Genomic DNA, 22,685 nt, shown 5'->3' on the forward strand with positions numbered 1-22,685 from the left:
AGACGAGGAGAAGCGAAGGAAGAAGACGCGGGAACCGCCCACAACATACATGCATACATGCGGTTCTCAGCTTTTTTCAACGTTTCTGTCTGCCTGCGCCTGCGAACCATAAAATCGCTAACGCCTCGCGAAACTTTCGTCCACATGCTTCTCGAGAGTTATTCGTGGAGAAACATCCCGCCAAGTGTCAGATTCCCGTTACTCTACGAACACAAGATCGTCTTCAGGGTAAACACTCGCTAATAATGAATTATTTAAATTTAATCAACGAGGGATCGCATTTGCAAGCGATAAGAAAATTGTCAGGAAATGATCCAAGTTGTTCCTGTGCATCGCACGTGACGAATGCCTAGTGAGAAACTTGTTTGGAGATTAAGGCCCAGTTCGACAGTGGCCAATTAGCTTAACTAGTAGTTAAGTAGTGATACCAACCACTGAAACAAAATTCGGTAAGCTATTTACAAGGTTAGATTTTGACAAGTTTACTCGTCCAATATCTTCAGCCAAGCCTCTTCTTTGTCTCTAACACTCACAGCATCAGTCCGCTTATTTTCTATTATCAATTTGTATTTTTTTTATTAATGATACAAGTACCAGTTTTTCTTCATGACAAAAATTTGGTGTTCGTATACGATTTGTTTTGATATCCATTTTCGTTTTGCGATGAGGTATCGTAATGAGAACGAAGCTGAATATTAATTAAAATAGCTTGTAAATAGCTTACCGAATTTTGTTTCAGTGGTTGGCATCACTACTTAACTACTAGTTAAGCTAACTGGCCACTGTCGAACTGGGCCTAAAGAACAGCGCAAAAAGACCTACGGCGACAACGAAAATTTATTCCGCCTCACTTCTTTACTGCGTTGCAACTTTAATTCGCTTTGCCAAGTATAATGCGTGCTTACGTATCCGTCTGTTCTTAGCGATCGCGCATTCAGGCGATGACTAAAATGATTGATCGGAAGTCGCGATATACGATGAAGATTAGTCGAGATGAGTGTCTAACCCAATGTCCCAGCGCTTTTAGTTCCATATATAGCGCTTATGCAATGCTTGGACGGTAATGGCGATAATGCGAGAGCCTTAAATAAGTTCTCCTCGCGAATGTAATAATACACTTCCCGCGAAGAAAACTTGAAAACAATCTCGTAGCAATGGTGTACCGTCCTACGCGCCCCTTAACGATAGTATTGATAGAGAAAAGGATTCGAGAGGCAACAATGGACCACTTTCACCATTGTCCCCCTAGTCATTATCGTCATTGCACAAACATACGCCTTTTCAAACTTTTGACAATACGTTGTATCCCGGAATTAATAGACGAATCTCGTTAATGAATATATGGCCGAAGATAGAAATTTATCAGTATAATGAAAAATGTATGTAAAATTAATTATTCCATTAAAAATGATTGTAATATTCATTTAACATAAATTACGATGCATATTATTATGTTTATTTATTTATTATTATGTTTTATTATTATGTTTATTTTATGTTTATTTATTTATTTTATGTTTTATTATTATGTTTATTATTATTATTATGAAAATAAATCCAGCAATATTATTAAACATAACTAATAATAATTTCCTTCACTTTTTTTAATTTGAAAAATTAAGAAAATATAGTTTTTCTTAAATTTCAAGATTTTTTTTTCATTTTTCTATTAAAAAGGTAAATTAGAAATTATTAATAAATTCTATTGCTTTTGCATCTCCCCCCCAAAAAAAAATTTTAAATTCCAGATTCGTTTCTTTTAATCATCTTATAATACTCTCGTATCAATCGATTGCCTTGTATTTAGCTGTCAGAAGAAATTGGTGCTGCTTTAATTAGCATCTTACAATTAATGTAAATTGTTTCTTCCTTTTCGAGAACATTTGCGATGTATAGCGAGTAACCTTCGTATAATGCGTAATAGGAATAATGTTCACACGAGGAACGCCATGTGGATACGAAACGGTGACCCTGGCTCACTGACCCTTTTAACCGGAGAGCCTTCGCATCGTGTCTCTCGTAAACATTGGATTCGATGTTGCAATCTCGACGGCAGCCTCGCGGCCTCTCGTCCTTTTCTTTCTTTAACCCACCACATTGTAGGCGAGACATGAGGCTTAGCGCGGCTAAAAAGCGATTAAAAATAGACGAGTAGTGTTGGTGGAACAATAGTTGCGGTGACAGCCGCATCCGTATTTTATATCGCGTTAATTTCACTATTAAAACTACTATTGAGGTCGGTGTCATTCTACAAAGTATTAATTTTTTTTATATTTTCTTTTCAATTTTGAATTAAATATTTCCATAAGAAAAATGGTATCAATAAATTTGCATGAAAAATTATGAATATTTGAAAGAGCAAAGAAATTTTATATAAATTAGTTTTTATATCAAATACAATGCATAACATCATCTATAAATTTTACTACACGTGCTTTGGATTCTCCTTCTATTTCTTTGAAAAGTATAAATATATATTCATATATCACTTTTATCTTCAGATCATTTATCAAATCTTCGACTAAAGATGTATCGTTTTTCTCTTGAAATTTATAGAACGTTAATTATAGAACGTTAGTTCTTGATTAACGTATCTAGTGTACGTAGTTTAGCTTTATTCATATGTTATCTGTCAATTATGTAGTCCAAGTCAGAAACATGAAACAAGCGTGTTCGCGGTGGATCGGTGATCCCTTTGACGAAAGGGGAGAGAAAGAGGTGACAGCGGAGCGAAAAGAGGGAAGACGTCGGGCGAAACCCTTCGGGCCGAGGGTTTCGAAAATTCGGCACCGCGCCAATTTTCCAAAAGCAGAACGGTGACTAAGTCCTCGTCGCGTACACGGCCAATCGCGGTCCAAGTTCAATTTTAGCACTGCCAATCGCGTACCACCTGCCTCGTGGGAATTGCCACCCCGAGCGTCAACAACAACGCTGTTGCTCTCTCTGTCTCGCGATTCTCCATCTGTTATCCCCATCTCCTCCTTTTCTTCTTCGTTGAAAAAGCGCCAAAATATCATGTCCCATCGTTCGCTATTTTATTCTTCGCTATTTCATGCTTGCTGTTAGATCGGATATTAAAACATTTTTATCTTTCAATATCTGGAAATACAAGAAGATTGCGTAACGCAAAACTCACCGCGAGTGACTTTTAAGCTAATTGGATTTGATGACTAATTGAATATGACTATACGAGAAGAAACTTGCTATTAATATGAAATGGAATTGAATAATCGATAATTTTCGTTTACATGGTTATGATAATATCTTCCTTTGAATTGTTATTAAATTTCCAATTTCAGTTGTCGAACTAAAAGATTTCGATAAATATATTTTTCGCAAAGAACAAAAATGAGCGAGATATTTTCAGGTCACATAAAATTAAAATATATATAAATTATTATTATTTAAATTTAATTGTTATTATTTAAATTATTGTATTTAAATAATCTCGCGATATAGGATAATAAATTCGCGATATAGGATTTTGCATAAGACTTTCGAGCATGAAAGAGAAACACATGTCGCGAGAAGTAAAGGGTAATAATATTGATTGAGTGACGATTTTATCGTCGTATTCCTTTCCCCCACATTCGATCGATCTGCTTCTATTAATCTCGAACACCTGGTCTAGCGTGGGTGCTAGCCATGACCCTCCATATCCGACTGTTCACATCAGTGATCTCGCTTTCAGAGGCCACAATGATTCTAACACTCGTTCGAAAAGAATCATCCTAAAAAAACCATCGACCTATTGAAATTGAAGCTCGATCGCTCAAAATCAACTTTAATTCCATTCTTTAAATATGAATGAAAAATATCAGTATTTGAATAAATTGAAGAGTCCAATATTTTTTAATGTCAAAATTAATAGAATAAGCCATATATATATATATACTTAGTCAATATTATTTTTTCCAATTTATATTAAACATTTATTCTTTGTTATTCATTTATTTATTTGATTTCAAAATTGTATATAAATTTTCACAAATCATAAACATCTAAATCCTAGAATGCAATAAAAGTCAATTTTGAATATTTATTTGAATACTTTTTGAATGATTAAAACGCATTCTTTAATATTTTTCTTATGAAAATGGATAAGTATCTTCAAATGCAGACACATAGCATAAATATTTAGGCTCTGTACAGCGACTTTGTTTTACCACGACGATTCTCTCGCCAAATAAACCGACCTCAATGACGTTTAGTATCGAAACACAAAGTCGCTAGCACAGACGTCTGGATAGTTTAGATAAATGTTCGCGAATCTCTATGTGATTTTTTTTCGTCAATGAAATTCATCATTTATTATTTATTTAGAAAGCATTGACATTCAATATTTTCGCAAATATTGAACGATAGCGAATATAATCTTCATTTTTCTAGCAACGAAAAAATATGAGTTGTTTTGCACGAGAAAATCGTGAAATTTTTTTTATTCCGAAACTTTTAATAAATAACACTAAACGTTCAGTAATATATGATATTAAACACGCAATAAAAACACAGAATGAAAACATACAGTATTTTACATATAGATAAATTGAAGAATACCTTAAAGATATATAAATATATGGAATTAAAGTTAATATTTCCTTAACAAATGTTTCATTACTTTACAATCTTTTTAATAAAAATAGAGTAATAATTTATGAATTTTTTTAAACATAAATAGAATTATTTATCTTCTCATTTATATCTCAAAATATACGAAATCAAAAGCAATCGTGGCTTCAAAATTGGAATATGGAATGATTGACGGTCCTTTTAGAAGTATTTTAGATGATGCTAGTCGAAGCTCGTACATGATTACGCAAAGAAGGACAAAGAACCCCCATAACGAGAGGTAGACTATGTACATTAAACAATGTTTTGTTTTATTACCACGGAAACGGTTCATTGTCGTCACGACTCGGCGAGCAAGGCTCTGTCTCCTCTTCCCTTCTTTATCTTTCTCTCTCTCTTCTTTCTCTTTTTCTTTGTATCTATCTTTTTCTAGCGCTATTCTAGGGGGATAACGAATTTACTGTAAAACGTTCCCGGCAAGACAAATGGATCCTGTTTGTTGAAATTACAATATGAATCGCGCGCCCACCTTTTCGAGGAAGATCAGTGGGGAGGAGGGAGAATGTCATTTCTGGCTTCTTAAGCAACACAGCCTTTACCTATTCACGAACCGTACGAGCTATTTGACGGGCATCTGAATAAATTTATGAGGAAAAGTCGACGTGTGTTATGTTACTATATACGTGGCAGAAACAAATGCCGCGGGCCGCGCATTTTGTTGCTCGAGGATCCTATTGCAGCTGAAAGCGTGAAATCGTAGCATCCGTTTATAATGCAACAAGATTTAGAGCCATGTTGGCTTTACTCGTTCGACCACATTCATTAAATAATACGCTCTATTATCATTCAAGTCATTCCCGATCAAACGCTACATAGTATGAAAACAAATCTAACAAATTAGAGCCGTAAATTAATCCATTTCTTTTTAGCTTTCCTATATTTTTACTCCCGATTGCTGCCAACCTACGGTTGGCAAAAAGACGAAGGGAGTATGCGTTTCACCGAGCTCGGATTGATTGTAACGGGTATTCTCGGTAACAATAACATAGTTCGGTGTCATCTTTTGCACATCAGTTTTTTATTAACCAAGGATGGTTTAGAACATATAATTATCATTCTTTATTATAAAACCTTTTAACTCATCAAATTTTTACTCCCAACTGCTGCCAACCTACGGTTGACAAAAAGACGGAGGGAGTATGCGTTTCACCGAGCTCGGATTGATTGTAACGGGTATTCTCGATAACAATAACATAGTTTGGTGTCATCTTTTGCACATCAGTTTTTTATTAACCATGGATGGTTTAGAACATATTATTATCATTCTTTATTATAAAACCTTTTAACTCATCAAATTTTTTTTCTCTATTCGTTTACATTATTCTTTTACACGCAATGCGGTAATATATTAAAGAAATTAAAATCCGCCGACTATCTTTGCCATTATGAAAGTGCGGTACCCACGCGAGAAGAGAAATATAGATAAGAAACACACTCTCGACTGGATGTAAGTTAGTGTGAACTTATACTAACGGCATGATCCTTATCCGAGGATCGAACCAACGGTCTACGTTTCGAAAGAACGACTGGAGATGGTTTGTCGGCGAAATTTACGAACGGTACATCCGCTCCCGCCCACTCTTCCTCGCCTTTTACACGTGTACGCAAACAAACCCACGTAATGCGATTAATTCGGCGACATGGGCCGAAGATTGTACACGGTTTCGACCGTTAAATGCGAGGAAGCGGATTCCAGTGTCCCTTGCCATTTTTATCCAACGAGTTCGACGGACCCCCGCGTCTTCCACGCATATTAATCAAGCGGGTAACATAAGGCGATTATCCACCGCGATGGAACAGCCAGCATCTTCCAACAACCCGGAAATAACCCGTCTCGTAATCGTGTCCTAGATTTATATTTATATCTATGAAAAATGGAGTCTTAATTTTCTAAAGTATTAGTAGAAATTTTCATTTTTTCTAAGCTTAAGAAAATTAATCAGAGTTAAAGGGGTGAAATTTATATCAATCTTCTTTACAATTAATTTAATTTTCTTTTTCAGTCTTCTTTACAATTAATTTAATTTTCTCTTTCAATCTTCTTTACAATTAATTTAATTTTTTTTCATTAATTTAATTTTCTCTTTCTAATACTTTGTGTATTTGAATTTTGATAATTATTTTAATATAAAGATATAAAAAAAATATATATATATATTTTTTTTTTAATATATATACAGGTATTTATGTAAATTCAAACACTAAGCTAGCTGAACAGAACAGGATATTGCCATTTGAACGCAAAGGGTTAATTCTAAGACACATAAAAACACATGAGATATGCCTTCGAAATTACTTTTATTTTTTACTACTTTTATATCTTCTATATAAATTTTTCTCTTTCCCCTTTAATTTTCCCTACTATTCAAACGCTCTACCTTATGTTTCTCGCAAATTATTGTTTTCACGTTTCATATCTCCGACGTCTCGTAATTTCGCGACTCGAGACATTTGAACGAGCAATAAATCCTATTCGCGGAAGCGAGGATGCGAAGAGGAATCCGTAGCCTTCAGGATACGAGAAGGCAGATTGCCACGTTGCGATCTAATCGACATTGTTTCACGCCTATTTCCACGATCCTAGGTAAGGTGAGGTTGACTGACGTCATTTAAACGCCGATCACTCGTGTCGGCTTTCTTCCATTTGCCTACTAATAACAATGCACCGAGAGACGATAATTCCACTATATTTCTCATATTTCCCTCCCCGTACTTCCCCTCTGGCGCACCTTCTGGAGCATTAAATAGCACGGTATGCAAAGTGACTCGATTATGAAATCATTTTGTCGCTGGAAGGGATTCGAAAATAATCATTGTGACAATCAAACCTCCCGCGATTGGTTAATAACGTATCAATTTCTACCTGGCAAAAAAATTGCACTCGAGGTTAGAAATATCATGCATTCTGTTAATTGCTACTTGATTAATTGAATATTGAAAAGACAATGTAATCGATATACGATTTTTGTTAGATCGTGGTAAGATAACTGCATCGCAATCGCAATAAATCGCTGGTAATGGAAAAGAACGACAAACGTAGTTGGTATCGAGGATAAACGACTCCAAGATTGATCTGAGAAATCATTTAGCTCTCAGGGACACCTCAACGGTAAGTCGAATAGACACTCGTCATCGTCGATTTCGAGGCAAGCGGATTTTATGCAAAACGCACGCGATAAGATCGCCCGTCGATCTTGGAGTAATAATCGCCGTCGGCGTTTCTCCTCATCAACGATTCCTTCGCATATTTTCTTCAAGCACTTCAGTCATCATCTCTCGAAATACATTTTTTTCACAAATTTATAATAAAATTTTTAAAACTGCATCTCAGTTTGTAATAAAATAAATGAGATATAAAAGCAAAATACACAAATAATTACAAGATACCATATGGTTGAAGACCAATTAATCACTCGGATATACAAGAGTTGCAAATAGAGATAAAATAGAAAATCTGAAAATGACTAATCGTCGATTGATATAAAAAGAACCGGTAAAAATTCATAACAGGTGAGTCAATCGCAGCTCCCGGGGAGGCCCATCATCGATGATCTCGATTTCTGGGCGTCGCTCGTTCATGCAAATCACTATGTCAGGTACATCGATCTTACGTCTTACATCGATCATTGCGCACCCTTCGCGATCGCTCGCGCGCATTTCTTTCCATTGAATCAGCGCTGGCAAATAATCCAACGCATACAACCATGTAGCATTGTTTTCATAAAACATAAGAGATATCGGCGACGCGAACGTAGTGGTAGTCATCAACAGTAAAGCAGTAAAAATAAAGGATGTTAATGTTAAAGATGAGGTGCATAAAATATAGCTTCGCTTTGTTATGATTTGACGTGTGCTCTGATGTTTTCCAAGAATAAAACAATCGCACTTGGAACGTATTTTTCTGTTCTGACATTCCGTCGATTATTGTTCTAGGAAATTATGAGGTCGAGATGAAGTCTATGTTAATCAATGCTCTTTTTTCATACATCCGGATAACTATTAAGTGCAATGATACGTATTGTAAGAAATTTTCCTTATTGCTTTCCTTATTGCTTTCTTATTTTTGCTTTCTTATTTAACACATGATATAATAAAATAATATAAAAAATTAATTAATTGTAATTTTTTTACTTCCCTTTATAATTTGTTTTTTCTTTAATACGAGATATTAAGATAACGCTTATATTATCTTTTCTCATAAAAACTGATTCTGTCGAAATTGTGCCTCTTTACAAAATTGCTTCGTTCATCCGTCCTAATGAATTGCGTAAATCCCTACAGACACTTTCTCGATACACGATGAATATTTCAAACGTGTCGCAACATCTTCATTGATTAAAAATAAAGTTGATTTTATTAGTATGTTTTCGTGGAAAAATTCAAAATATTGCGTAATAAATACGAGTAAACAACAGCAGTGAAAAAAATAGTAATTCTCGAAAGATTAATTAATTATGCTGAGATTTATGTCCTTGGAATAATCAGCAATATATTTATAACCTAAAAAAAAGTTTGCACAATTTAAAAAAAATTATTTCATTAAAGTATAATAATTTTATTAATATGTTTTTGTGGAAAAATTCAAAATATTGCGTAATAAATGCGAGTAAACAACAGTAGTGAAAAAGAACAGTGACCCTCGAAAGATTAATTAATTATGCTGAGACTTATGTGCTTGGAATAATCAGCAATATATTTATAACCTAAAAAAAAGTCTGCACAATTTAAAAAAATTATTTTATTAAAGTATCAATCTAGGGGGAATTATAAAAGTATATATTATATACACAAGACTCTTCATTTTATGCATAATTTATTAATTTACATTTTAAAATATCTAAATAAATTTATTTCGATTATTAGGTTTTAAATTTACGATAGATTTTTAATTAGTCTCATTATTCTTATTATTATAGTATCGCATAAATATATAATTTCGTTATAAATATTTAGCTTCGTTGATATAAAGGTTAATAGGAAAATATTACATTCTCATGATAATATGGTGAGATAAATTAAGTTATATAAGTTATAAATATTTTATTATTCAAAAAATAACTGAGATAAATTCAAAATTATTCAAAATTTTATTATTCAAAAAATAACTGAGATAAATTCAAAATTATTCAAAAAATAACTGAGATAAATTAAGTTATATAAGTTATAAATATTTTATTATTCAAAAAATAACTTTTTCTTTATTCTGCATTTCGAAAAAAAAAAATGACTAGATGTGATGGTAAAAAAAAAACGCACGAGGCCGCAAAGTCCACCTGGATGGCGCCTGCAGCTTGAGAATCGCGGTGCAAATTAATAATCGCTCTCGCTATTGAGATCATTGTCGGCCTTGGCACGTTTTCTTTTAAGGACCAAGCGATTAAGGCCCGCCTCGAGGTATTCGCATCGTTCTCCTACGAATTCGCGGAACTGGAATGCAAGCACATTACACATTATCAAACGAATCGCGTGCATTATGCAGAAATGCAAATCGACATCCAGCTGCGAGTTCTCAAGGAAAATACCGTCGTGTATGCGCGACTTTTCCTTTTCACCCACCTCTCGAAAGACCGCTGTTTTCGAAAGACCTTACGCGCCGTTTTCGCGTGAAATCGCGAAATTACGTTCTCTTACGGATTGATTGGAATCAACGCGATAACGATCGGATCATAATATCGGATGAAAGAGATAGGATCCAAAGGTCGCGGCTACAGAAGCGATTTCTTATCGAGCGTATAATTATCAGTCTTGCAAAATATATGGATTTTATTGTTCACTTCAGATTTGCAATATGATAATTGCGGTTAATTCTTAGTTAATTCTCTTCAGGCAGAGAAATCAAAATTAACAAAAGAAAAAAATTAACAAAATAACAAAATTAATAAAATAACAAAAGAAAAAAATTGTTATACGTCTAGTTATTACATCTAACATGAGAAGCTAAACATTACCAATTTGTCATCTTATTTGTCATCTTATTTTAAATAAAATCACTTTTCTTTTTATAGGAACTCTTTTCTCTCTTGAAGATCGTGCAGATTGAGGATAATTTTAATCATCATAAGTATCATTATTCGCTATATTATCTTTTCTTTGTAAATTAGTTTCATATATTTCTGTATATGTGCAAAAAAAATATTCAATTATATCGTCAGCTACAATTTTTTTAAATACATAATACGAAATAAAGAAGGACAAATGAGAATTGAAATCAGTTATAATAACGTTGATTTCAATTAAAAACAAGGACCTTGCGTCAATCATCGTATTTCCATTATAGAAACGTACGTCGTATCATTCTTACACGTGTCTATGTAACATCGAAATCTGAATCCAGCTAAATGAGATAACGGGTCTCAGTCCTTGAGCAGAGAGAACTGGTGGCGATCGAAAATTCGCCGGTTGAGTGCCACTGACAGCCCGGCAGGATGTGGGAGGCGAATGTCAAGGCTAAACAGTCGCAGTGTCCCTCGACCTCCTCGTCCTCCATATCCTCCTCCTCCTTTTCCTCCTCTCGCTCGCCATCCTTCCTCTCTCGATTTTGTTTGTACTCCGATTTTCGCCTTCTTTTTAACACCCCCTCGCCCCCTCTCGTCACCCGTCTTCGTGCGAGAAAGAGACGAGCTGTCTCTACAGCCCGCAGAAAATAATTTACGAAACAGCCGGCCGTTGTTACGTTCCTGCGGGTTCTCGAGCCTCCTTCTTCTCCTCCTTCTTTTCCTCCTTCTTAGGCCTCGTGAAGGAATTTGTAAGAAATATGCCACACGTATTCTCGCGGTCTACATATGTTCTCCCGAGTGTACAAGGTTATTTACAAACGATGTAACGTGGCGGATAATCATGAATTTTAGTTCTTAAGCAATTCTTTTTAAGCAACATTTTAAATATATTTTATACGAACGAATTAATCGAAAATTATTAGTATATTATATATTCGAATTCTAAGTGTTTTTCATATTAAGATGTATAATATATATAAAATTGAAATAAAAATTAAAATTTTTCGAAATCAGAACAATTTTTTACGAGTTAAAAATCTAATGCTTTCTCGGGATGTATTAAAATGATCTTGTCATATTCGTGACAATGGAAATATGATAATTAATGTAAAATGTATCCTTATCATATGTATTATACAGGGTGTCCCATTTTAATGTCCCACCCCAAATAACTTTCTTATTTTTAATTTTAGAAAAAGATGTTTCAGACAAAAGTTGTATGGTTTCAAGGGGGACATAAGGTGGTGTCATTAGTTTGACCTTGAATAGTTACTTTAAGGTCACGTGAAGGCCACTTTCAATTTTTTAAATGGAATCGCCTACTTTTTATTACATATTCTTACAGCTCATCTCGAGAGCTTTTCAAAACACTATAATTAAGTTAGTTTTCATTAAGTACTTTCCAAGTTATGAGGCTTGAAATCATTTCTTAATTTTACATAAACCGTAAAATATCTTGTAAAATATTCTTTTTTCGATTATCTTACCATAATACTTTTATGTACAAAATAATGAGAGAAATCAATTGGTGTAAAGAAAACACATAATTGTTTCGAAAAAAAAAATGTAATTGTTAATTGCAAATTACATTTTTTCTTTCGAAACAATTATATGTTTTCTTTACACCAATTGATTCCTCTCATTATTTTGTACATAAAAGTATTAAGGTAAGATAATCGAAAAATGAATATTTTACTAGATATTTTATGGTTTATGTAAAATTAAGAAATGATTTCAAGCCTCATAACTCGGAAAGTACTTAATGAAAACTAACTTAATTATAGTGTTTTGGAAAGCTCTCGAAATAAGCTACAAGAATATGCAATAGAAAGTAAGGAGTTTCATTTTAAAAATTGAAGGTGACCTTTACGTGACCTTGAAGCAACTATTCAAGGTCAAACTAATGACACCACCTTATGTCCCCCTTGAAACCATACAACTTTTGTCTGGAACATCTTTTTCTAAAATTAAAAATAAGAAAGTTATTTGGGGTGGGACATTAAAATGGGACACCCTGTATAGAAAATTAAATTCAGTGAGATCATATCACATAAATTAAGCCTAATTCGTATAGTTTTTATCAATGTTATAATTTTTTTAGTTTATAATATATTTATTATATTAGAAACAATTGATTTTTAATCATCTTTTCATAAAGTATTTTACATATTTTTCATAAAATATTTTATTGCGTATCTAGCGAATTAAAACACTATGATTTTTATCAATTAATTTTTTTTCAATTGCATTGGAAACACTTAACAATATTACTTATATGAATGCTACATATCGTGATCTACAAGCAATCATAAAAGTGCTGCGAATAAAAAGCAAAAAAAAAATGCAGCACCAACAACGCGAAGTAAGTTTAGTACAGTTTGAAATTCGCACGATCGCTAAAAACCACAAGCAATAATTATCATCGTTGCGGCGGCTGGACGTGGCAATTACGGGCTCCCCATATAACGGGTAGTCATGGAAACCCCGTCGCCGGGAGCGCAACTTTTTCAAGCCCTTCCAGCATCGTCGGGCCATCGTTCGGTGTTGGAAATTGCTCTAATAAACTTAGCCGCACTTATACAGGGAAGAGATACGATATGAGGGCGGGGAAAACGAGGGGGCGAAAGATAGAATGGATATTTATCGTTGCCGAGAAATCTCATTCTGCCCATTCTCCGATTGCCCGCCATCTCTCTCTAGAAATCGACAGATTACCAGACGTTAACTGGTTGACTTTATTGCGATCGATTATTGCATTGACAGATCAAACTTTTCGTATAAATAAATGATAAATATACACTTTTTTTCTTGCTAATTAAAGAGAGTTAGAAAATTAATTAATGCTCTAATACGAGCAAAACTTTCATATTTCAGGTTCAAAAAATATTTTTACTTTGATTTTTTTTTTATCTAATTTATGTATCTAGGATTAATTTGAAAGACGATTTCTTGGTAAGCCGACCAAGTTGCATAATCGACGAAATCTTCCTGCTTTCGAGAAAGCGAGACGGATGTCGCCTACGCGGAAAATATTGTCGCTCGTAGATTTTAATATAGGAATCATCGCCGCTTTTATTGTAAATTCCAAGAGGGGTCCTGGGTTTACGAATGAGCCGGGGTAAGATATTAAATTACGTTTAATAACATTCAAAACCGACGAGACCCCTCTAGACCGAAAGTTACCGCCGTCCTTTGTCGACGGTGACATCGTCTGACCTCATGTCGTGTTTAATTGCACCACTATACACAAGACCGCTTTATGAGTTTCACTTATATCGCCCCTAAACATTTTCTATGAGATTTTTTGGTTCCTCCATTACGTATTTATAATTCCTTAAAATTTTCACTTGTATATGTGTGTGTAATAATTAACTTAAAAAACACTTAAAAAACTCAAGTTAAGTATATGTGATAACAGACATAAAAATATAGCTTTTATATGTGGAAAGAATAGAAAGTAATAAATTAGCTTTCATACAAATTTTAAAAGCTATTTAGTGAAAGTAAGATAAAACCAAGATAAAATTCATAATATCATTCTCCGAATCTTTTATATCTCATTATTGTCCTATACAAACATATATATATATATATATAACAAAAGATAAGCTTTTCCAATTTTCTATGTACATTTCAAAACTTTAAATGGACTTTCTTTGGAACTCTTATTTATTTTAGATTTATGGGCGATTTATGGACGATGGAAAAAATATTAATCAGGTTATTAATGAATCATAATGGTAAAAATCAATTACAATATTTATTTTAAGCACTTATTTTTCGAATCTTTTTCGACATACAAAAAATTTGTGAAAAATAAAAAAATTGTAAGATAGAGACAGAAAGAGAGAAATAAGTTCAGCGAAGAAATCAATTCCAAGAAAACTGGATTGTATCAATACGAGCTCGATTTTTCGACTTAATCGCGACGTCGATAAGAATGACGAACTTGGCTTAATGCTTTCTGGCATGTCCATTACGAGTTATCGTATTATAACGAGATATATTTCGCATTGAGAATTACAGATAAATTACAGAACAGGATGTTAGATAGATAACCGATAGACGATCGATATTTACCATTGATAGAATCGCTAATTGAATTAGTTAACGATATTTATGGATGTCAATAAGAAAATTGTCAATAAGAAAATTAATTTTAAAATCTTTTTAAGAGTTTTATATTAGAATTTGTAAAATTAATTTTGTTTTTGCACATATTATGTAGCACAAACTGCTGTATATATTTATTATATTTCTTATTGTTCTCTAATTTCTTGTTTATTTATTTTTTTAATTTTTATCATTTATTTTTTCTATCTATAAAATTATAAATTATAAATTATATTTTTTTCCAATAAGAATTTATACATGACATGTATGTTTCTATCACAAAATCGTCCACTTTATCTATTTTTACAAACTCGCAATTGCGATTAAAAATAAAGGTTCTTCGAATGCGTTTGTAAACGAACACCCGGTAGATCACGGCACGATTTAATGCGGCGAAGCTGCTTATACTGCTGGTCGTGCTAGTCGTCGGCAATCATACGGCATTAGCACTTTAACCTACTCGCTCTCCAAGCTCTGGCCATTTTAGTCGGGGAACTCTCGCCACTCTGACGGTCAACAAGACATAGTTGTTGAAAACGTGCGAAAGAGCAAGACCAAAAATAGAAAACTGCCGCCATTCGTTATTACATATTTCAGCTATTAGGCACTTCGTAAAGAGCGTTTACCTGCCGCTTAGGCAAAATCTTGCGCACCTAAGTAAATTTCAATGAACTTTTTCAATGAAACTTTTTCTTGCTTGTTATTTTGTCAGAATTTTAAGTTAAATACTATAAGCAAATTTGCGGCATTTTTCTGTTTCTATTTCTCTCTCTTCTCCGATTTACATACATGCATATTTATAAAAAAGAAAAATAATGGCTATAATTCACACATATATCTGTAGAATATCATATTTGTATAGTTATGCATTTTTTTACGAAACAAAAATGTTCGTGTCCAGTTACGTTTATACGGTAATTAAATGTCAAAAATAATTCTTTTCTTGTCGCATGGCAATTAATGATGAGCAAACGCATTTCTCTCAAGATAAAGACTAGTCGCTGCATAATTACAGGATGTAATTCATGCGAGCGCGTTTATGTACGCGCCTCGACCGTCTTCGAAGGTCCCGACTTTCCGAGCGTGTTCCGCGCTAAACAGGACGACACGTTCATCCTGTCTTCGTGCAACAACGGCCGCGACAGCGGATCGCAATTTAATCTCTCGAACGTCCTTGACGAGAGTACGTCGCGCGAAAAGTGCGCTCACGCGTTGCAATCCTCGGTCGCTCGCAGCGATTTGCAGCGAGAAATGCATTTGGCACGAATTTCGGCTCCGCCGACGATCGATATCCTCGAAGGACAAACTTGCGCGAATCGATGCACACGGCAAAAGTGGGGAATTATGCGAAGTGCCAACGCGCGAGATAGCGGATCTCGCTGCTGCGTTTTATGCGCGTATTATGCAACAAGAATGCAATAAAGCAGCAGGCGCGCTAATAAATAAATATACGTGAAAGGTCAGCAAATAAATGCATGCGCGATATATATTTTCTTGTGGGTTGACATAGTTTCAACAACATAGTTAAGGTCAATTCGCGCGCTTTAAGAAGGTGGAAATTAGATTAATGCATATCTTGGAGAATTTTATTCTTCTTTTTCTACCTATCATTTTTTAATAATAATACTACTACACGTGTGATATACAGTATTTGGATACATCATATTAACGAATTAATAATAATTTACTCGCATAATGTTAAGACAAAACTGCTTTATAATAAAAATATACAAATATCTCATTAAAAAAAAATCAATATATTTCGTAGATTTGAAAAATATATTCAGAATAATCTTATAGCTTTAAGTTTTTATATGCATCCAAATTATAAATTTAATCTATCTCCCGTGAAATAAAATATCTGTTATTTAAATTTAAATTTACATTATAAAAAAAGGATATTACATTTACATAAAATAAAAAAAATAATTAATGCATAGATATCAATAGGTCACGTGAATACAGAAAATCGATAAACAAAAATCAATTTAATTACGCATCTATAGCGTCCAAATTATTCTCTTGCAGTTATACCGATATTATACTGATTCGCACAAATTCCCATCGATCGCATCGAGAGAGTATCGATCTCAAGAGCATCGAGAAAAAGCTGAATGCTCGAAAAAGTGTAAAATTATGTCGGCGCTGCGATTCGTCCCGGCGCCGATAAGGTAAACGAAACAAGAGAACCCGTTTTCTAGAGAATTTATGAGCCTCCGTGCTGACGCCACGGGGGTGCAGACGTGGCGCCGGGCGTCCCGACGCCCAGACTAGTCGGGGCCGCACGCACGTTGACCGTGAAAACCTTACTAAGCCGGTTGTATGCGACCGGATTATATGCGCAACCCGATCGGGTTTCAATTGATTTGCATCGGGAGAAAATTCTCATTTCTCTCAACAAATAATTTACAAAAATTATTCGCTGCTCTTGTAAAAAATATTAATTTTTCTTCAGAAAACTTGCGTTAAGAGAAATAATCAAAGGATATACAATATTATGAAAAATATTTTTAAAAATATATTTAACACTATTTCTGGAGATTAAATTGTTTTTACTTTTTTTGGAATAAATAGATTTAAACTATTTACTATTAATATATTTTTCAAGTTTCATCATTAATTATTAAAATTAATCAAACAACTATCGATACAGGGACAACAATTAAATAAAGATACTTCCCTTTCACCCCAAAATAAATCTACAATTACAATAATAAATCTGAAATTACGTATACCGGAAACAGAGAAACAAGCACTTTTCGATTTCGCGTCGGATTCGCGTACGTTTCTTCGCGTTTCGAGGGAGAGAGGATAAAAGGGGGTGATAAAATCGATAAAATTCGAGGGTTCTACACGTGCACACAAGGCATGCCCGTTCCTCCTTCTTCCTCTCTGTCTCTCACCTCCCCCCAACGTTGAATTAGGAATTCTTACGTGGGAGGGTCCCCCGCGAGCGATATTTATCCCGCAATTCGGGGGGGTTGCTATATTCCCTTTTCATTCACCCTCGGTGACGGGCAATATCCGCGGGGGGTCACTGAATCGCCCTAGCAACACAATGGCAGTAGCAATACGCGTCGCCCCCTTGCTTGCACTCTCTTTACCCCTGCTCTTCGATATCGTACGTACAACTATATGGACAAGAATACACTCCGATCAAAATTTCACCCTCCCCATCGCGATATCACTTTCGTCGCGAGCGATAAATCGCCTCCCTCGCGCGTAAATCCGCGATGATTATCATATGAGAAAGAAAAGGGACTATTGGTCTGTTTGAAAACAGTACGTCATGCCCAGGAAATGATATATTTCTTTGCTGTCTTTTACAACGACGAGATAACATCATTCTTTTTTTTATTCGAAATGTCTACAATGAGGTATATGATTTATCTCGTTGAAATTTAGAATATTTTTATTTAAATTATCTCGTTTTATTTAGAACATTTTTATTTAAAAATTCGATAATGCATATAAAATGAATGAAATTATATTACTAAAAAGAATGAAATGTATACAATCAAAAATAGTTTATCACTCACCGATACAGCAGTGGAGTTGTGGTCCATCTGTAAAAAATAAATAATCATACTATAAAGCAGTATTTAAAAAATAATATTTATTTAAAAATAATTATTTTGCGCAATTAAAAATTTTTTATTTATTTAATCTTTCCTCTTAAACATAGTTTTTTTATATATAAACACATAGTTATATTTATAGCATAGTTAGATATTTAATAAAAAATTTACATAATAATTCACTTATTTGAGTAATCTAAATAATTATAAATAATTATAAATCTTAAATATTGGTAAAATATTACACAAACATGCGTACATATAAAGTTGTTTAATTAGCTTAAATGTTAATTGTTATATGGAAATATTTTATTAAATATTTTAAATGTCTCAAAATTTAAAATATTCTGTCTTTATAACATGTATGTAATATTACATTACATAACTATTATATTATGTCGTTAATATAGGAAGATAATTATATTTACAAATAATAAATTAAAAAATTAAATTATAAATTATATTTACCACGATTGCTTCACCATTTTCCGATGCTTTCCTGGACCTGCTCGTCCTTTTTTATTCATCCTTCGTTGCTTCTTCATGATATTCATACACTCACTCGCGAAATGCAGTTCGATCGTCCACAATCAATAGAATATGATCGCGCGGCACTTTACATGACTCTCAAAATTAATGTATGACATATGGTTTATTATCTTGCGATGAGAGAGGTGAAATTCACAAAGCTAGACACGATTCATTCGGCGAATCAAAAATTATACGATCAAATTCAGGCGTTTCAAGACTATATCTCTTGTGAACAACTTGGTGCATTGCATTTTAAAGCAAGATTATTATATTTCGCGTTATAATATAAATAATTTAATTAATTAATTAAAATTAAAGAGATATACATGAGTAATATTTTACGAATATGATCATATTTGATTATCCATTGCATTTTGACAGATATCGTTGGAATAAATCTCGCAAAATGCGCCTTTTTAACAAATTATAATGTAAATAGTACTTTGAAAAATAATATATAATGAGGTACGGAATGCTTCCTGTTACTACCTTCCTATTGAATCTCGCCGGGTGAATGATAACAACGCGACGGGGAATGTAAACAAATAGTATGTAATACGTCACAAAATGCCGAATACCGAATAGTAAAGTTGATTCTTTATCGCCATAAAATATATTTAACACGCTATTAAATAAACTCGTGCAGAATATTCTATATTTTTTTTTTAATTTTCAATTAATTATTAATAAACATGTATCTCTCTGTCACGATTTTTCGTAGTTTATTTGACTCTGAGATTTGTGTATTACTACGCGTTCTCAATCCAAAAATTAGTAGTAAATTTTTTAGATATATTCGAGAAAACAAACATTAAAGAAATAAAAAATTATCGATTGTACATACAAAATATCAGAATGAAAAAATATTTTATAATTATCATCTCATTATTTCCCCGCACATTCCGTTTGACGCTTTTTTTCGCTTCAAAGCGAATGATATACTCAGAGAATATTTCGCTTGGAATTAGAAACGAATATAACGTAGAGTTCACCTTCCATCGCGTTTCGATTTGGAATAGTGACATGTAAGAAATAGCGATGTTTACATACTTGACGGTATGTCGTAGCGCGGCGTGGGGGGGAGAGAAGTGGGGGAGACACCCCACTACTCTTCCATTACGCCTCGAGGCATCGAGAAGGAGAAAAGGACAAGAACTGATGCGTAGAGAAACGAAAGAGTTATTTTTCCAATGTTCGTACATTAAGAAAAATATATTATAAATTTTTATTTAATCTTGGCAGTTTTTTTTGATAGGATTCCATTTAATCTCGCGAAACTAACCTTATAGATTCTTATTTTAAACAAACAGATCGTTCGAAATAGCCGTCTCTTTAACACGCTTACGAATTAATCGTTAATGTAATAATCAGTAATAGATAATAATCGTAGAAAATAATCGCGACTTTCTCGAACACCAGGATGACCATGCGTGTTAAGAAAGCACAAGATGCCGCAAAAAATAAAAGTCAAATATATTACAATTAATTTATTGGTTCGAAAATTTGCATTTTAATAATCGTTTTGTGACGTACACAATGTTATTATTTACTGTTATTATTTAATAATTGAATATTATTATTTACAAATGGTCACGTTGTTATCACGTGATAAGAAGACTCGGATAGAAGAGGCGTTTCATACGTCATCGTATTATCTCTCAAACTACGATTGCGACATATTTTAACAATAAGGAAAAAATGCTAAACGATTATTCTCTACAAACATGCTAATTTTGCGTTTTTTCATTGCGATATAAAATATCGTATGGGTCGTGTACGATTTCATAACGATACAGAATTCTTCTAACTTCTGAATCATTATCAAACTATATTTTTTTAGTTTTTATTATAAGATTAATATCAGTACAGTGTAAAATGTGCGCGCGATTTTAATTAATTTTGCGTGTTTTCGCAAGTGAGTATTGTATGAGTACCATAAAAAAACAACGAAAGACAAATAAGAGAAGAAGAACAGGTAGTGGAAACATTGGACGACACAGAGCATCTCTATACTATGAACAATCCATAATTTTATTAAATTATTATTTGTTATTTTTAAATTAAGTGAAATATTATCTTTGAGTAATGATTCAGTTTGCATTATATATTGTATAATATGCATATAAAATATTCTAAATCTTGTTATAAAATATATATTTACTAAATTTTTAATAAATATTGAAGATTTATTATGTATTTAATAAATTTTCTACTGTAATTATTTACTATAATTTGTGAAAGGGTATTAATTTCAATCTGCTGATGTTAATATTGTAACAAATTTTTTTCTATTAAAGAGATATTTCCCATTTATATATACACAATATACAAGTAAATAAAATGTTTATAATTAATAGTTATACATATATTGTATGTGTCAGATTTTAGCATTATTTATATATATTAGTTTCATAATACATATCAATTGATTTATTCTAAAATATTTTATGTACGTAATGATGTAATAAAATGAATGTAAACTGAATATACTCAGTATTTCTTGCATCTCAAATTAATTTCGATAAATAGATGTTATCGCATATTTAAAATTTAATATGTGTTGGAAGAATGAATGAATTGCTCTTTTTTCGATTGAAAAAATTATCAAAATAATATACAACAATTTAAGATTTGATTAAGGAGTTCTCTCTTCCAAGAGTTGTGATACATTTTTCGACAAATAAGAATAAGGAGTATATTATAGTAATTATGAATATTTTGACACAAAAGGTTAATCGCCAATTTTTTTTAAATTATGAGTATATTTATTTCAGAATATACGGAACTCATATGATTCATGCATATCTTTTTCAGAATATACGGAACTCTTTGAGCTTCTGTTATTAAATTATTTTATTTTTATTACAAGATATATAAAAAAAATTAAATAATTTTTGTTTCTGGCACATAATATTGATTTTTCTCGAAAAGAAATACATCAATAATTTTTTAATTTCTAAAAACATTCTTGTTAAAAAGATTATTTTCCTTAATAAAGGTAATTAAAAACGAGTCTCTAATTAATGAATCTTTCAAATTAGCTCTTATGAGTCGGTTATGTCGGTGCGTTAAATCCCTCGTGGAGGTCTGTCTACTATATTATTTCTTGGTGATAATAGTGACAGAGCTTTTAGAGGGAAGAAACTTGAAGGACACGCAAAGGGACGACGAGACAAATTAAGGGTAATTGCCAGATTATGGGTATGTCTAAACCGTCAAGCATTGTCTGGACTTTAACTCTTTCAAGCCATATTCAATATCGTGTAAGAAGTGCGAGTAATTTTAACCGACAGCTGTATCATAAGAATGCGAAGTCTAAAAAAGTAAAAGTTTGATTTCTTTCCGAGAAAAAGCGAACAAAGAGCGCACGGATGTCCCTCAAACTTGTTTTTGTCTAAATAAAAAAAATGCAGTAAAACGACGTATCACACACACAAAATGTTATTTGACATTAATATATTTTAATTGCTGATATCATTCACTAATGAATTATTTATTACACACACTTGTTAAAAGATTGAGTGGATTTAATGAATATATAATATCCATACAGAGCGAATAGACTGTATAATTTCGCAAGACGTTGTATTAATTATATTATCGCATAATCCTTCGGACGTTTGCTAGAAACATTTTGTTGTCAACAGTTACGCAGCAGTTTATAATTTCTTAGCGACAAAAGAAATGCGAGGACAGAAGGAAGAAAAAAAAAACGAGTAAAAGGAGCGGCAACGAGTAACGAGCCTCGCTTGGCGCCGCAAAGTGAATCACGCGTCACGAAATAAACCGCGCGACGCGTGTCGTTTGTAGACCTCTGACAGAAGAAATATATCGCGAG

General features: G+C 33.0%; 1 protein-coding gene across 4 annotated transcripts in view; it reads right to left on the reverse strand.

Annotated features, from left to right (window-relative positions):
* Nucleotides 1-22,685, reverse strand: part of LOC145962588 (uncharacterized) — a 65,470-nt gene that overhangs the window by 40,105 nt on the left and 2,680 nt on the right. For 3 of the 4 annotated variants that reach the window (XM_083083791.1, XM_083083788.1, XM_083083789.1), the window contains exons 1-2: nucleotides 18,785-20,091; nucleotides 18,278-18,304 (exon numbers count right to left, since the gene is read on the reverse strand). The gene's annotated coding sequence lies outside the window, so the exon portion shown is untranslated. Of the gene's footprint in view, nucleotides 1-18,277; nucleotides 18,305-18,784; nucleotides 20,092-22,685 lie in introns of those variants that run through there. The other variant, XM_083083790.1, reaches the window with a different exon arrangement.

The sequence above is a fragment of the Camponotus vicinus genome, unplaced genomic scaffold (assembly GCF_025532165.1).
Source record: "Camponotus vicinus isolate PSW18456_S1 unplaced genomic scaffold, iyCamVici1.0 SCAF_12, whole genome shotgun sequence".
NCBI lineage: Eukaryota > Metazoa > Arthropoda > Insecta > Hymenoptera > Formicidae > Camponotus > Camponotus vicinus.